General features: G+C 37.3%; 1 long non-coding RNA gene across 1 annotated transcript in view; it reads left to right on the top strand.

The window, feature by feature from the left end:
- The first annotated feature begins 325 nt into the window (after positions 1–325).
- The window catches only part of LOC141725255 (uncharacterized), a 33,435-nt gene continuing 20,999 nt past the window's right edge, over positions 326–12,761 (top strand). The window contains exons 1-2 of the long non-coding RNA XR_012577111.1: positions 326–600; positions 9,091–9,139. This is a non-coding gene — a long non-coding RNA (uncharacterized LOC141725255). The remainder of the gene's footprint in view (positions 601–9,090; positions 9,140–12,761) is intronic.

Raw genomic sequence — 12,761 nt, 5'->3', positions numbered from 1 at the left:
GCTTGTTTCTTACTTAAATGTTTCCTAAAAATCTCTTTTTGATCCAGGGAAAAACAATTGCTTGTTAGTCTGTTGTGCAGAAACTGTATAGAGAAAGGTTATTTCACCCTTTAGAAGATTTTAAGATTTTAATTTTTTTTCCCCCAGCATTAATTTGGAAAACAAAACAAAACTTGATGTGAAAACAAATCCACTTCTGCTGAAACTTTCATTTTTTTACAAGTCAGCAAGTTCTGAGGCAAAAATACTTCCCTGACACTTCTGTGACCTCAGGAAGGGTGGCTGTATCTGCAGGGTCCTGGGTGAGCACTTATCATGGCATGGAGCAGTGCTCAGTAATTGCTGGGGTGGTGGCACCAGTGTGCTGGTCCTGGGGCACCAGCTGCTCTGCTCTCCCATCCTTGCTGGCAAACTGGGCTCTGCAGCCACAGCAGGCTCTGCTCCACTCAGCTGAGCATTAAGCACGTGCTGAACAGAAGCATGTGAGTCATCCTGCTGACATGAACTTGAGCTGATGAGCAGCAAGTAGGGGAAAAGAAATAACAAATACTTTTCTTCATGCATGAAGCCCTTTGGTTGTGCAGGGATGCTGTTATCTGTGTGAGTAATACCATATCCAGCAATGTTTGTCTGAATGCCTGAGGAGAAATGGGAAAAGGGCAGGGTACTGATACCACAGAATTGTAGCTCTTGGAAATTTTACAGTTAAGGTCATTGACAAATATTTTTGTTACTTGGTCATCTCTTGTAAGGACCATCAATAACATTTTCTGGCATGCCTAATTTCTTTGACTTTACATTCCAAACTAGTGTAAGCCCAACTTCTACTTTGATCTTCTTAGTATTATAAGTGCACCCTTAATTGTTGTTCTTTGCTGGCACTGAACTTTTCTAAGTGCAGGACCAAGACCACAGGGGAGATTGTGACATGGACACCCAGTGTTTGTAAGTATGGACATCCCCAGCAAGAAATAAACCCTAGTTCATCTAATTAATAATCTTAAGTATTACCATTTTTTATTTGTTAGAGGATTATTTGCCACCATTTCTGAAAATAAGAGTGTCTTCCCTTGCTGAGACCCTCATTTCATGCTCCAAAGGAAGCTTAGGTGGCTAAATACCTAATTCTACAGATATCATTGAGTTTTGCAGGAAGTAAAATTTGAATATGTCACAAATATGAAACAAATGTCTGTAGGCACAGAGGGAGCTTTGTAAAAAAATGAAACTCTAAGAAATTCTGGCTGCTCTTGAGTTAGGTAGTGACCAGGGAAAAGGAATTTAGAATAGCATTTAGTGTTAAGGCTGCTCAAGGCCCTTTGTGTATACCTACATCATTTGCTGTATCTAGCCTGTGGGGATGTGCTAAATTTCATTTTACAGTCACTTTTGTTTTCTTTTTCTCTTTCTGAGGATGATAGTTTTTAAAAAGAACACTGGATGTCATAACCATTTTTGGTACATGGGATCTTAAAGGAGATAGACTGTGATGTGAATTTCTAAAAATTGGTTATGATCCAAGTTCATGTTCTTTGCTTGTTTTTCATTTTTGCTGGTACCTATTTGGCTTCTAGCTGGTGTATTACTTTTTCTGCTCATTTCCATAAATAAAATGTTCTTTCTCTGCCATGTTGCTGTTCCCCCTGATTATTTCCTGCTGTGGCCCTGGTGTAATAGTGTTTCTTCTTTTACTTAAAACAGCATGCAATTGCATTTTGAGTTAAGTTAATGGGGGATGGAAAGGATGCAGCCAAATCTCTGCTGGACTCCCTGAGTCTCACCACAGCATCTCTACAAAACCTTTCTATGGGCCTGGCTCAGTTTTGCTGCTGCTTTCTGTTGGCTTTGTTTATTACCGACCAGTGTAGAACGTTTTGTATGTCACTTGCTATTTAATGAAATACCCTGCAGTAAGTTGGATTTCTAGTATTAGCTTCCAGGAAACCAGTAAGAGTCCAGTTATTGTTACTGCTATTAGGGGTGTATTGGTTCTTTGCCATCATTAAAAGAATGAAGTATTACATCTGCTAGGCTTGCATTACAAAGCAGCTTCATAAAGCTCAATGTGAGCTTTATTATCTGTTGGACTTCCCATAATGTCTAGCATACAATACAGTGCACCTATTTAGCAAAAAGGTTCCCTCTGCAATTGAACCTTCTCTTAGAAATAGAAAAGGATTTTCAGGCTGTGAATCTGCAGGTAGTAATTTTAATAGCCGCTAATGTGAATTAATAATTCTAATAGCCTCATTTCTGATGCATTATCAGAATACTGGAGAGTGGGTTGCCATGGCTGCTATATTTTATCACTCACAGCTGTGTAAACTCTTTTAGGCCAGCCTTTTTTCTTTTTCCTTTTTTTTTTTTTTTTGTCTAAGAAATCATTCGTGTGACTTCTTACTTTCAGAGCTCTCATTCAACATGGACTAACATAGCTCCTAGGAAAGTGTTTTAGTCCCCTCTGGGAGACTGAGCCATATTATTATCAGCTTAGAAAAAAATCACTATCCAGGGAAATGTTCAAGGTAAAACCAGTTGTCATCATGCTGGCATATTTATCATTAGGAATGCATCGTCTGCCCAATACTCCTCAAGAAATTCAGTTGTGCAGGGAAATAACCAGTGAGACAGAGAATATATTCTCCATTTCCCAGGATGCAGACAGCTCCAAAAAATACAACACATTCCTTGATTTGCAAAACTGTTATATGTGGATAAATTTGCATGGATATAAATTTTGCATTCTTCATCTAATAGCAGGACAAATATTTAATTATATGAATAACCTCATTCCTGCTTGGCAAAGCACTTGAGCATATGGAACTTAAGTCCTTGCTTAAAGTAAGCCCTTAATTGCTGTTTGTATCAGTTGCTCATCTAAGGTAAAAAAGTGAAAGCTTAGGAGGCACAGCACTCAGTTCACAGGCCTTTTTATCTCTGACATTTTATTTATCAAAATAAAATTATTTCTGTGCCATTTGTGTGCAACTCAGTGGTGGTGTTGATTTAGGAAGCATCTTAATCATGTTGGCTGGCATCACCAGCCCATTCATATTTATAAATCTCTTGAAAGCAGTGCTGCAAACTCTCATGTCAAGGACACCCAACCAAATTTGTACAATAGCTATACTTCAATGTACTTCAGCAGTCTAACCTGTTAATGGATGGACCTTAGAGTGGAGATTTGCATCTGGTAATGAGACAAACTTTCAATTCCTTATCTGAAGAACATCCAGATCTCTGCAGTCAGCAAAACATCTCCAAATCTTACAGCAACAGACTTTATAGAGATAACGATGGTATTTCCCAGAAGGGCAAGAGTGGTCTTTCTCACGGAATTCTGGCACTGCTATTTCTGGTTCTGGACTTCAGAACAGAAAGGGAGGGGAAATTTTAAAAATGCAATTCACTCTTTAAAAAAATCCCCTTGTTTCTGTTTTGGTTCTATAAATAGGCACAGGGAGAGGAAGGGACTCACTCTCCTATGCTTTCTATACACCTAAACCTACTTTATCTCATGATTTTTAGTGAACAGTTTTCAGGCAAATCTCTTTTCCTGTGCTGCAATTCCTGCCTACCTGAGGGTGGGATGAGTTCTTAGAGACCTCTCTGAGGCACTGCTATTTTGGGGCAGTGGAAGAAGACCTTTCTCTGCAGCTCAGGGCTCTGTTGTGCCCACTGCACTGCCCTTAGTCAATACTCCAGTTTGCTTCCCAGCCTCTCTGCTCTCATTTACAGCATATTCACCTTCACATGATGACTCATTTGCTTTCACAGTTGTTAAGAGTCACCCCAGGTTTTCTATGCACAGTTACTGTACATTTTGTACCCTTAAAACCCTCAAAGGATGATCATGGCAAAGACGGGATTAAAAATGTTTGATGGATGACACCCTTCCTCTTCACAGAAAGCATTTTATCTACTTTATATTAAGAGAGTCAGACAAAATTACATCTCTAAATGTCCCAGACAATGCCCTTTGTTACCATGAATCACACCAGCTACAGAAGGCAGGCAGCACAGCACGAAAACAAATCCTCACGACACATCTGAGCAACTGTGCCTCCACTCACTTGGACTCCAAAAGACTATTTAATGTAGTATAGATATAATGTACAAAAGACATGCACTCATGCATACAGTTAATTTGAAATATAAACTAGTATAAGCGTACTCTATTTTTTAACTATGGAAAAATTCGTCAGGTTTTTATTTTCTTGACTCATTCTGCTTCTTGAAAAAGAGTTGATAACTGAATCTTTTTAGATTACAAAAAATGATCTTTTATAGCAAATATAGATGCCCACACACTGTCCCTCAAGAAATAAGTATATAATCGGATTAGAAGACATTTCAGATTTGGACAACTCTAATTAAATTACTTCTAACTTTTTCTGGTCTCTATGAATCAATCTCTTCTTGACCTTCACAGTCTGTCAATATAAGCAAAAGCAAAGCAAAAAAAGTCTTCTATCTGAAAAAAATGATGTTTTTTCCTTATTAAAAAAAAAAGCCTCTAGTTGTCTGGATTTCTTTGGAACTTCACCTCATCATGCTTAACTTTAGCTTAAAAAACCCACACCTACTTTTTTTTACATTGACTTTATTCCATGGTACAATCCCTGTGTAAAGAAATTTCTTGTGCAATCTGGTTTTCTTTTGCATACATCATTTACCATCTTTCAAGGTAAGGAATTTAAATGTATGCTGATACCTTTATCATCTTGACAGTTTAAGGATAAAAGTTCTCTCCAACGTGATGAAGAAAAGACTTTTTTCCTTAAATGTATAAAGTAGAAGACATTTTCTTTAAATCTCTTAGAAGATTAAATGATGCATAATATTTTGCATAACATTTAGGAAATCTTTTACTTGAGGAGCACAGTCTATGTCTTTGAGTTCCTATTCTGATCCTTTGCATCTACATAGTGTAATGGTAATCTGATCGTGCATCTCCTCACTTGCCAGAGTAATGAATGAGGACATACTCTGCTGGAATTCTGTCCTTTTGATGTAAATGATGTGCCTCAAGAGTAGCCAATTTAAGGGGTCTGGAGGTAGGACTGCATAGTTAGTTCCTTGGCTCCTGCTGTGACTATGTGTGCTTAAATTTTTCAATTTTAGCATTTATGTAGAAACAAAAGTAAATTAAAAGTTTTTTAAAATTAACTTTATTTTATGAATTTAATTTAGTTACAGTGATGCCAGTATGCATTAAAGTGAATGTTGCTGCTATGAAACCACACAGCCAGAATCAAAACAATTCTTAGTCAACAATGTACAACCACTATATCAAATTTAATCTTGGAGTAAGCACAAGCCATCTCAATTAGAGATGTGACATTCTGCCTCTCTCAAGGCTAATTTTTTCCCACCAATTTTTGTGCAATGCAATGAGTGTATCTGGAAGAAAAATGCATTCTCATGCCTTTATCCCATGTATAGAACTGATTAATCATAGTCTTCTCTGTTAGTGCTGAGGATAGTGCATTGGCCTTGGATGGCCGTGGTTCAGAAGGATGACCCATCTTCCAAAGTTGAGAAGTGTTCATTTTGTCGCATTTAAGGATGTACAAAATATTCTTTTGGTCTGATAAAAAATATTCATGGTTATGTGAAATTCCAAAACTTCACTGAAAACAAAAACTACTTTTTTGGTAAAAACAAAGACATTTGTAAACATCTTTCTCTTTTTTTTCCGCTCTAAAAGATGAAGTTTGACTGTAAAAATGAGATTTTTCCACTGAAGTTCAGAGTCAGAACATTTATTATTTATTTTTTCCTACATTTGTAACTTGTTGGAGAAAAAAATCTTTAGTTGCTAGGAGAAATGTTACTGTCTTTCCATCACAAAATGAAAAATGGCAAATCAGGCAAACTTGAGGTTTGTCTTTTGCAACAGAGACTTCACAAAGACATATAACTTGGAAAAATAAAAGATAAATAAATCATTCCTTCACTTCTCTTTTTCACGCTTTTCTTCTTCCCTAAATGCTAGTCTACACTTAGCTGTAGACTAGCTGTCTTTTTTCTCCAAATATTTTTTCTTCTTTTCTAGTCTCTTCTTTCTCACCAGGCAATTGAAAACATCTTTACTTGTTGCCCTGAGGGAATGCAGCCATTTCACATAAAATTACCCAGGGAATCTCCAGATGGAATGAAAGGGACATTTCCTAAAATACCAAGTGAACACTTTCTCTGCTGGTGAGCTGAGAAAAGAGTGAGTTCCTGATCAGTTCCAAAACTCATCCAGGTACAGTATGATGGATATTGAGTTCATGAAGCCTCAGATGCCTTCCAAACCACTTACTCCTTAAACTTCTCTCTTCCTTTTTCTCTTAAATGATCACTATTTTGTAAAATCTAACTACACACCTACACCATCCTTCTGCAGTCTGCACCATGACTAATGAGGAACAATTCCTCATGAAGCTTCTGTTCTTCCTAATTTTAATCTAAGCAGGGTTAACACAAAAGGGGTTTTTCAGCAGTGACCATAATGACTGCTGAATTAACCCCCATGGGCCAATTGGCTGCAGCACAACTTTGCAGCCCATGTGGGCTGGGGTTCTCCTGAAAGCTGTCTCCTGGGCAGCCCTGCTAACAAGCCACATAGCAGCCTGGGAATGTCACCAAATGCCTTTTCCTTTGTTTCAAAGACTCAATTGGTAAAATACTCTCCATAAAATAATAGTAAACACTGATGTGGGAGTAGTGGGGAAAATCCACTATAAAACTTCCATTAGTTAATGAAAGTGGCTGTCACAATCATGTGAAAAGTTCAAGGAGACAATCTTGTTAAACAGCCATTTTGCATAGAGAAATTTATCTTGCTATAGACCTTTTCAAATAACTTTGAGGTTTCCCAGAACAATTTATGAATGCTGAGCTTTGAAAGAAGGAAGATCAATTCAGCCACAAAATAAAGTTGGCTAGCAATGGACATTTGGTCCCAGCTCAGACACTCTATTTTCATTTATAACATACTTCTATACTGCTCAGTAGGGATTTTTCTCTGCTGAAGAGCTCCACAAGCTTCAACTTCATTTTCTATTGGAAGTTGTTTTAAAACATCTCTGCAATCACATTAAATGCACAAGCATCAACACAGAGTTGCTAACACTGATGACAAATGACTCTTAAATGAACAGCACCAAGGCTGACAGCCTCACCATCACTGTGTTTTCATTGGTATCGCCCTCTGAACCCATCAAATCTGTCCTTGTCTCAGGGCAACCAGTCTTCTGAGGTTAACATTCTTACTTAGGACTGAAATTCTTGACCTACAATGACACAAAAACTGCAGACTTCAAAGAAGAAGGACAAAAAACCAGAGTTTTAATCTATTTTTCCAGCCAGTCATCTCCCATGCATATAAATTTAAGTTACTCTTTAAAAGCATCCAGCCAAACCAGCCCAATTCAATTAACAAAATGTTAACCCAAACACCCAAACACAGGTCCCTTTAAAGTTTTGATTCAGACAGTATTTACCATGTAGTGGGCAAACGTGACTCTGAAATACAGGGTAGGACAATCAGTTGCTCTCATAGCAGTTTTGTAATAAACACACCCTCAAACCAGCCCATGTGTGTGTGGTTCCTGTTTGAGATACAGCTTGATTCCACTGTTACACATCTGTATCAGTGGTAGCTGTAATGTCTGTCTGGTCTCTGGTCCCCTCCTCTTCCTGCATCCAAGGGTCTCTGGTACCTGCCTTTCTGGGGGTCCCAACTGCACTGTCAGGATTGCTTTCTTCTACTCTGGTCCTGTTCACATTTCAAACACCTTTCATCACAGAGATATATTCAGGTAACTGTGGTCTTTTGATCCATCTGCCTAAACCATGCACTCTCAAAGCTGCATTTGCTGGGTATTGCTGTGTGCCTGCTGCTGGGACAGCATTGTGAATGCTTGGGTCTTGCCTCACCAGACACTGACCTTTTAATAATTGTTTGCAAATAACATTGCTGTAATATGCAAAAGTCTTCGATAAATGTTTTAATGTTATAATGGTACCTAGAAGATTCCCAACCTATATTGCTAAAAACGCAGTAAGTGGATGAAATAAGATATGCAGTAGTTTAGATACTGTGGAACTGCAAAATATATAATCCTATAAAAACATTGCTATTGTTTCAAATTGTAATGCCCATGTTTTAACATTTTCCTGGATTTATTGAAGTTTCCCTTAATTTTGCTGGAATTCTATTACTGAATAGTTCATTATAGATGTAGGTATAAGGGTTTTTTCATAATTTCTTCCATCCATTGGCTCAGTTGGAGTAGTTTTAAATGAGCTTAAAGCCAGTGTGGTATTTTCAATTACAACAATGGCAAGTGTGAAAGTTTTATTATGCACTTGAAGCCATCTGACTGAGAGCACAGAGCACCAAACATCTTTGGATAAAGTTTGGTTTTCAATTACAAAGTGTGATCTAACTGCCAAGATACCACATGACAAAGTACATAAAGTGAGTGTTTTTTCCAGACTGAAAAAGATAACTTTTGCATGGAGTGATTCTTCATGGTGATGGATATTTGCTGTTATGCTCCTGAAGCAAGAGAACAATTGTTGGACATTTCCAAAGCTACTTGATTAGTTCCTTGAAAATGAAAGAATCTTTCTACTAAATTAGTACATGCTTGCACGTACAGATTTCTAGTATTTTCATTATCAGTGTATCTCCACAGTTAAAGAATTTATGGCCTCTACCATTGCTTAGTGTTTCTTAAGACAAAGGCCTTTAACTTACACGTATTTATTTTAAAATATTCCCAATATAACACTACAGAAACTGTCTTTGATCACAAATGTAATGTTGTAAAGCTTCCTGTAATAGTGTGCAGCCTTCTGAAATAGAGCACACTGAAGACAACTTTTTTTCATTTTTACTCTTTTTAAATTTTGGTAAATTTTCTTTTGTAACAAGGTTTGCATACCAGATCATCACACAGGCCAGGTAACAATCCAGATAGATTCTTATGCAATGTATATAACTCTTGAAACTAATGAAAAGTAGATATTGGAAAGAGCATGGGCCCACTTTGTAATGTCCTAAAATGTGTAAACTTCCATTTTCTCATATAGGTGCTTTCATAATGGCCATGCCCATCAAAGATGAATGAAAATACATTAGGTAAGTTTGTGAAATCTATACTATTTATGCCCCACTCACTACCCACACAATTCTCAATAAAGTACTTAGGTATCTGTCTTTCCATCACACTCATCTATTTTTTAATCCATTGTCTGCATGGATTTAACCCAAAATATGTTCCAGCTGATAACTCAAAAATTTGTGTTCAAAGGAATATTTAAGTTGATTTGTGCAAAATGCAAATATTTAAATTTGAAAAACCATTCAGTTTTTCATGGTGGCTTCAAATATGTAGGCTTCTCTCCATGGATTTCACAATTGTCTGAGAATAACAATAAACCACTTAATTCTTCTCTTTATTCCTTTCTTGTTTCTTTTTGCCATCGCGTGCTTTAGCCTGCAGTATCTTTTAGGACCAGGCTAATACTTTCATCCTGTTTGCTGGATACACAGCTGCATCCATTACAGTCTTATCCATGATTCTACTCACCTGTGAAATTCTTAGACCTCCTTTAGACATTGATTAGAAAAGTCTACCACTTAAATAATTTTGCACCCCTCTCCCACACTTATTAAGTTGGTAGGATTTTAACTCTCACATTGTCCTTGTAAAATTTCTTCAGCTCTTCACATAATATCTACAAAATTCTCCAATTTCATGGTTACTGGATTTACTGAGCTTAGTTGTCTCTTCAGCCTGCTTCAGTGCTTCTTGTATGGCTAGTGTGAAACCCTCCTTATAAATATTCACCAATATTCTCAGTAACTAAACCCTAGCTCTGGTACCCAATATTTTTGTGTGTGTGTATCCATTGGTAATTTTAATTTGATCTTTATTATGCAGGCTGAAAAAAATGTACCAACAATTTACCAGCGCCTTAAATGAGCTGTCAAACCTGTCAAGTTCCCTTCCTTAATACACTTTTATCTTTTGGGTTACTTTGCAATTTTGAGTAAGTAAAGCCCAGCTAAAATTTTTGGGGGCTGGTTGATCAATTAAAGATTGATCTTCACTGTATAGCCCTGGATATTTCTCCAGTGCTACTACTCAACTTGTACAGTTTTCCTGTTTAAGAATCCTATGTCTTTTTTGGGTTGTTCTAACATGATCACTGTCCAATTCTGCTGCAATAGTGACTTGTTAATTTGTCCTTGATTTGAAAATTAATTTGGTGATCGCTAGTTTTGCTATTTCTTTTTTTTAATGTTTTAATGTTACTAATTTGCATCTTGTTAATGAAGAAAGTGTGTGATATTCTTGTGGATTCACAACAAGTTCTATGAAATTTGGGTCATACTAGATATCTCTGTTCAAGTTGTTATTCCTCACTTGTACAGCTGTTACAACATCTATTTTTTATGCTTATGCTTTTTAGTTGGTATTTTAAAAAATGTTTTCAGGCTTTCATATTTCCTGGTAACACAGCATGTGATCACATTTCTCCTCTGATTCTGCTTTTTATCTTCCAGCACAACTTGAAAGTGGCCTTGGCATCACTTAATTTTGGTTTAGCTTTTGCTTCCTCTTACAGGGATTGGTTATTCATTACTATGGCATGTTCCTTTTTCTAGAAACCTCAGTATTACTGCTGCACAGAGTCCTTTTCTGCTACATTGTCTGCATTCATTTTTTTTCTACCTCCTGTTTCAATTCCCATAGTTCACCTTCTGGTCTTTGATTCTAATTATTTTTTATTCTTCTTTTGTTTAATATTTGTCTTCTTTGTTCTACATTGTTGGGGATCTTTTATCCTTCTTTTTTTTGCCACCTTGTTTGTGGTTTTATTTTCAGTGTCTTCTTCCTCTGGTTCCCTCTCCTGTACACCGTGATGTACAAATGTCTCATCTTTTGAACACATTGTAACTGAAATTCTCATTTCATACCAATACTTAGACATCAAGAACTCATGGTGCATTTTCTAATGACCCATGGAAAGCATCCTGTGTTTGTGTGTTGGGACCCCATTGTGAGCTCCATGTTTCTAGCTGAGCATTCATTTTCCTGATTCCTACAGATGACAAGACAAATCTTGTAATCATTTCAATCCATGGCTCTATTTTTGCTGTTATGAGTCTGTTCCAGAATCTGGTACTGATTCCTGATTTCACAGGATGTGTGGATACCTAAAACTGTTAGTAACTAATGGTGAAGGTGAAAATACAAATGTTTCAGTAGGGTTCTTGAGCCGTGGGACTGAATCTCAGCTAGATAACACAAGCAAGACAGAGGATGTTTCCATCCTCATGTCATATTTTCAGTATAGCTTGGTTTCCTAAATTGTCTGCATCCTCCATCAATTGCTGCAAGCAGGGTTAAGTCAGGCCCCAAGAGCAGTTGATCAGATCAGTCATGCATATTCAGGCATAAACCCAGTTTTGTTTATGGTAGTAAGGCAGTAATACCCTTGTACCAAACACTGCTATGCCAGTACCATAGCATTAGGACAGGAGTTGAGGAGAGGGTCTGAGCCATAATCACACACCTGATTCTGCACACCTGATTCTGAAGTACAGCACAAACACAAAAAATTGGTTTTGTTGTTGTTGTATTGATAAATCTTAAGGATACTCTACCTGTGCTGCCCTTAAGGGCATCAACACATCTGTTTTAATCACAATCCCTGTGTCTGTCTGCTGGGTCTCTGCCCCCCCTTCCTGTAGTTCCAGGGTCCTTCCTCCTCAGTTTTGTGGTTCTTTCTGTTGCATACACCCTTATCCTAGAGCCACTGGTAGTTTTCTCTGTCTGACCATGGTGTTACAAAGCACATATGTATGTGCATATGCAATGCTTCCTTGACTTGTCATTGATATCTAATTCTGGTAATGTTATTATTACAGATTTGGATTTGGTTCTTTTCAGGTTGTAACACCCAGAAGAGTAAGCACAGAATATTTACACTAAAAATGAACAGTGTGGAACTGTGACAGATGGGCATTAATCTGTCATCAATTACATCGGACACAGAACAGAACAAAGTTGGGAAGCTGTAAGAAAATATGAACCCTTTCTTTTTTAAAGTAAAAATGAACTGGACACAGACTGAAACCTCTAATCAGAATAAGTAGGCTGTAAATCCTGATTTGTTACAAGGGAGGATCCTGATGCAGATGTGGAAGCCAGCTCTAAAGAAAAGGCTTTATCCTTGCTCAGAGTCCTGTGACACAGAAGAAAAAATCCAGGATCAAAAATTCCCCATGCAACTGTGAGAGTGTTGCTAACATTTTCAGAGACCTTTTCTGTAACTGCATTTTAGGGGTGAGATAATGGAGGCAGAAAAAATTTATACTAAAGAACATGACTGCACTTACAAAAGAATGTGAGGGGGCAGTTAACCAATAGCATCTGTACCAGTGGTTATGGTAGTGCTGGGGTGTCTTTGTGGCCAATACTCCAAAAATAAATTAAGAAGCTGGGCTGTAAGGCACTCTGTTCTTGCAGATTTTCTCTCACAGGGTTAATGTTTGCACTGTGTGAGTTGGGTGCAACCACAGTTTACTTTATTTTACTTTCCTTTTCCTGTCTTATTCATAGTAAATATTGTATTTCGGTAGTGTTTGAGGCTTGTGAATGTCATAATAGAATTGTCTGTACATATAGACATATAAAACATATAAAAACATATAAAATTTTCATAAGTGTTTTGAATGATGTTTTGTTTCT

Source organism: Zonotrichia albicollis, chromosome 1 (genome assembly GCF_047830755.1).
Source record: "Zonotrichia albicollis isolate bZonAlb1 chromosome 1, bZonAlb1.hap1, whole genome shotgun sequence".
Classification (NCBI taxonomy): domain Eukaryota; kingdom Metazoa; phylum Chordata; class Aves; order Passeriformes; family Passerellidae; genus Zonotrichia; species Zonotrichia albicollis.
Note: the sequence above shows the minus strand (reverse complement) of the source record. Positions and strands in the feature narration are given on the sequence as shown.